The 5,148-nt window shown below is 44.2% G+C and overlaps 1 protein-coding gene across 1 annotated transcript in view; it reads left to right on the top strand.

The window, feature by feature from the left end:
* LOC106526473 (junctional adhesion molecule-like) overlaps nt 1–5,148 on the top strand; it is a gene marked incomplete in the record, with an annotated part of 27,977 nt that overhangs the window by 21,338 nt on the left and 1,491 nt on the right.

Genomic DNA, 5,148 nt, shown 5'->3' on the forward strand with positions numbered 1-5,148 from the left:
CTCTGACTGATAAACTCAGTGTTAGGAGTGTGTTCTGTTTGTGGTTTGTGTTTGTGTGCACTTACCTTCCAGAGTCAGAGTGGCATGGGCAGAGCCTTCAATTAACTCACCTGTCCTGAATCCTGCTGATGAGGACAAATCCTCCAGCTTCCTCCAACAGACAAGAACCGGCTTCTTCTACAGCAACAGCAATGATACCAACAACCAGCAAAGAACCTGAAGTCCATCCCAGCCAATATTTTAGTGGTAACCCTGAACAATTTGATGGTTTGCTTCAATGTAATCTAGCATTCAGTAGAGCCCCCACAACTTTTGCCTCTGACTCAGCTCGGATTACTTACTTAATTTCGGTCCTTCAGGGTGATGCCTTAAGATGGGCTCATGCTTAATTTCACTCCCTGTCCATTAAAGATCGCCTTTTCTCCACATTTCTGAATGATTTTCTGAGTGTTTTTGAACTCCATCTACACCAAGAGATTGCCTCAAGGAGATTAACTTTGCTAAAACAAGGAAATCACTCCATTGCCGAATTATCCATTCACTTCCGGATCACCGCCAAGGAGGAGGGATGGGACGACATTGCCCTATGACGTAATTTTTCCAGCGTTTTGAATGATCAAGTAAAGGACCAGTTGGCTACTAGAGACGAACCCAAGGATTTAAATGAGTTAAGTGAGACAGCGATTCGGATCGACAACCATTTACGGGAAAGAAACGAGCAAAAAGACTACAAGTTCCAGCATGCCTCAGTTCCGTTCCTCCACTTGCGCTCCAGTGAGTCACCACCCGATCGTTAACGTAACAAACTATGATTCTGAAACTGAACCCATGCAGAATGGTCGCACTAGACTTACTCTTGAGGAGAGACAATGACGTTTTGCAGCCAAAGAATGTATCTAGTRTGGTAAGAAAGGCCATTTCATTGCTAACTGCTCCATTCGTTTAAAGGTCGGTCCCACCAGGAGATGTTGAGTGGGTGCTGCTAACATTTCTCCTAAGAGTTGTCTCACACTACCTGCTACATTGTGTGTTAACAACATTAACCTCCCTGTGTTGGCCCTTATTGATTCAGGGGCTGAACAAAATCTCATAATCAACAACCTGGTGGAACAACTCTTCATCCCCACAGAGGAACTCAGTCAAYCTATATCCATGATGGCTCTCACTGGACAAAACTTCTCCTCCGTCCCCCATAAGGTTCCCTCTCTCYATTTTGTTATCTCTGGCAACCACCATGAGCTGGGTGTTTTTTGTTTTTYATTCTGACCATGCRCAGTTAGTTCTGGGTTTTCCATGGCTTCACAAGCATAACCCTATCACTGATTGGCTCCAAAAGAGAGTAAATTCATGGAGTAATTTCTGTTCCAAGAGCTGTTTAAGTGCTGCTGTGACCTCTTTGTCTCCTTCTGCTGAGACTGAGAGGATTGATTCATCCACAGTTCCCTCTTGTTACCACGATTTGGCCCAAGTATTCAGTAAATCTAAGCCCCCCCCCACACACACACACACACACACTGCCCTTATAAGTGTGCCATAGATCCAAGGACCCTCAACAACATTCACAACACGTTCGCACTGTACTACAGAGACTCCTTGAGAACCAACTTTTTGTCAAAGCTGAGAAATGTGATTTCCATGCCTCATCTATATATCCTTTTTGGACTGATTTTTGAGAGTGGACTGGTGCGAACGGATCCAGAGAAGGTCAAAGTAGTGGCAGAGTGGCCCAGACTAGAGAACAGGAAACACCTGCAACGATTCCTAGTTTTGCAAATTTCTACAGACGATTCATCAGGGACTTAGCCGGGTCGYAGCTTCCTTAACCTGACTCACCTCCACTCTCCGCACATTCTCATAGRACCCTGATGCTGAAGACGTTTTTTGTAAGTTAAAGCAACTGTTTCCCTCTGCTCCCATTTTATGCCATCCAGATCCTCACATTCAGTTCACAGTGGAAGATGATGCTTCTGACTCAGGTGTGGGAGCCATTCTTTCCCAACRTTCCCTAAGGATAATTGCCACATCCATATAAATTTTTCCCGTCGCCTATCTCCATCTGAGGTCAACTATGATGTTGATAATTGAGAACTTCTTGCCATTAAACTGGCATTAGAGGAATGGAGACACTGGTTAGAAGTGTTGCAGAGATTCCTTTCATCATATGGACTGACCATAAAAACCTTGCCTATTTACAACAAGCTAAGAGGTTAAATGCAAGACATGCAAGATGGTCACTTTTTTTTCAAGGTTCAACTTCTCCATCACTTACTGGCCTGGGTCTAAAAATGTAAAACCTGATGCCTTGTCTTGACAGTTCTCTTCCTCAGATGATCCCAAGTGCAATGAAACTATTCTGCCTTCATCCTGCACAATTGGAGCCATCACATGGGGAATTGAGAATGAGATACTTCAAGCTCAACAAGTGGAATCAGACCCAGGTACCGGTCCTCCTAATCATCGTTTTGTTACTAAATCTGTAATCAGCAAGGTCCTCATGTGGATCCATGTCTCCAAGTTCTCCTGCCATCCAGGAGTTAACAGGATGCTGACCTTTGCTAAGAGGTATTTTTGGTGGCTCACTATGTACCGGGACATAAAGGAGTTTGTTTCTGCCTGCACTGTATGTGCCCAAAACAAGAGTTTGCATCGACCTTCTTCTGAACTTCTTGAGCCCCTTCCCATTCCCAGACGTCCATGGTCCCACATCTCCCTAGATTTTGTCACAGGATTACCTGCATCAGAAGGTAACACCACCATACTCACCATCACAGCTAGATTTTGTAAGGCTGTTCATTTTATTCCTCTAACCAAGCTCCCTTCTACACATGAGATGACTCTGCTCATCACCCAGCAAGTTTTCTGGCTACATGGCATTCCCGACATCATCTTAGTCAAAGGTCTGCAGTTTGTTTCCCAGGTTTGAAAATCCTTCTGCCAAGCTATCGGAACATCAGAGTCTATCGTCAGGTTATCACCYTCAAYCTWATGGTCAGTCTGAAAGAGYCAATCAAGAACTGGAATCAATATTATGCTGTGTCATCAATAATAATCCTTCMTCATGGTCATCTCATTTAGCATGGGTTGAATACRCCCACAACACTCATTCCTCCTCTGCCACGGGTTTGACACCCTKTCAGGCATCCCTGGGATATGYACCACCTCTCTTTCTCTCTCAGRAGCAGGAGATCTTGGTACCCTCAGTCCAGCATCATCTCAGGTACTGTAGGTTTTGAAGGCAGACAAGGGAGGCTCTCTGGAGGTCTATGGAACAGAACAAGAGACTGGCAGATCGTCATTAGACCCCAGCTCCTCATTTTTAGTGGGACAGAAGGTATGGCTATCCACCTGTGATATCAAACTAAAGAATTTTTCTAAGAAACTGGCTCCTCGGTTCATTGGACCTTTCCCTATCRCTAAGATCATCAATCCTTCTGCTGTCAGACTGCAACTCCCCAGAGCTATGCACACCCACCGTACGTTCCATGTCTCTCAAATTAAACCTGTCATTCATCCATCCATCCATCCATCCATCCATCCATCCATCCATCCATCCATCCATCCATCCATCCATCCATTTTCTGTACATGCTTATTCCTTTCAGGGTCGCGTGGGTCACTGGTGTCCATATCCAGCAGTCACAGTGCGAGGGGTGGGGTACACCCTGGACAGGTCTCCAGTCCATCACAGGGACACACATGGAGACAAACGAGACAAACAACCATTCACTTTCTCACTCACAACTAGGGGCAATTTAGAGTTATCAATTWACYYAACAGTCATGTTTTATGTGTGTGGGAGGAAGCCGGAGTACCCGGAGAGAACCCACGCATGCACGGAGAGAACATAATGATCWCTGAATTGTTATTCAGAGCCCCTTAAACCCCAGCAACCACAATCCACCATCTCCTAAGCTRGTACAGGACCAGCCTGTATACACTGTGAGACAGATTCTCAACATCCGTAGAAGAGGTCGTGGACACCAGTTCCTGGTAGATTGGGAGGGCTACAGACCAGAGGAGATATCATGGATTGTGGATTCCCAAATCCTTCATATTGGACCCCARCCTCATCACAGATTTCTACAAAGCTCATCCAGAGAAGTGTCCTGGTTCGCCAAGAGGCAATACTTGAGGGGGGAGGTACTATTATGACTGTGTTCTGTTCTGTTGTGGTTTGTGTTTGTGTGCACTTACCTTCCAGAGTCAGAGTGGCATGGGCGGAGCCTTCAATTAACTCACCTGTCCTGGATCCTGCTGATGAGGGCAGCTGGTATTTAAGCTCCTGGAAGTGATCCATTCCTCGCTGGATTATTCAGTGGCACTGGTACTGAATGAGACAGCCTACCTTTAATCCCTCAAGGCATTTTGAGTAACCTTGTGATTTTTTTGTGTATTCTCTAAGGACACTCTGGGGAGTTTGGAACTCACTTTTTGCTGGAGCTTAAGGATCCTTGGATGTGGACCTCTCCTCCTGGAAAACCCTCACCTGAAGTCTTCTACCCTCCGTCCTGCCACTCTCTCTCTCTCTGACCTGGAAAACAAACAGAATCTGGAACCTGAAACACTTACCTTCTGGATTTTCTCTGCCTCCTCCTCCGAGCCTGCCTCTTCCCCAAGAACCTGTAAGAAAGAAAAAGAAAACACTCTTTAAAATACTCAMCATACTCCTGTGGACAATCCACTATCTTCATTTTCCCGTCCAGGATAAACTTTCTCCCTTTCCCCACTGTAATAAATATCACTTTAATTTATCAYCTCGTCTCTGTTTCATTGTTTGGTTCKGCCTGAACTTGGGTACTCCTCCAGCCAAACTTAACACTCAGATTTTTGTCTAATTTAGAATTTCTTCATCTTTTGGAGTACTGATATTGTGACATCCTTATTTTTTAAAGTTGTGTAGATGTAAATCATCCATTTGTTTATGACTCACAAAATATTCCTCATATAAAAAGTATTTTACTAACAATCAGTGTGTTTAATAAAAAAAGCTGTACTTATTTATTTCCTTTATTTAACCAGGAAAGTCCCATTGAGATTAAAAACCTCTTTTTCAAGGGAGTCCTGGCCAAGAGGCAGCAAAAAGTATACATTTACATAAAAATTACACAATTAAAACACAATACAAACAATCACTAATAAAAACATTGAC

Source organism: Austrofundulus limnaeus, unplaced genomic scaffold (genome assembly GCF_001266775.1).
Source record: "Austrofundulus limnaeus strain Quisiro unplaced genomic scaffold, Austrofundulus_limnaeus-1.0 Scaffold277, whole genome shotgun sequence".
In the NCBI taxonomy this organism is placed as follows: Eukaryota; Metazoa; Chordata; class Actinopteri; order Cyprinodontiformes; family Rivulidae; genus Austrofundulus; species Austrofundulus limnaeus.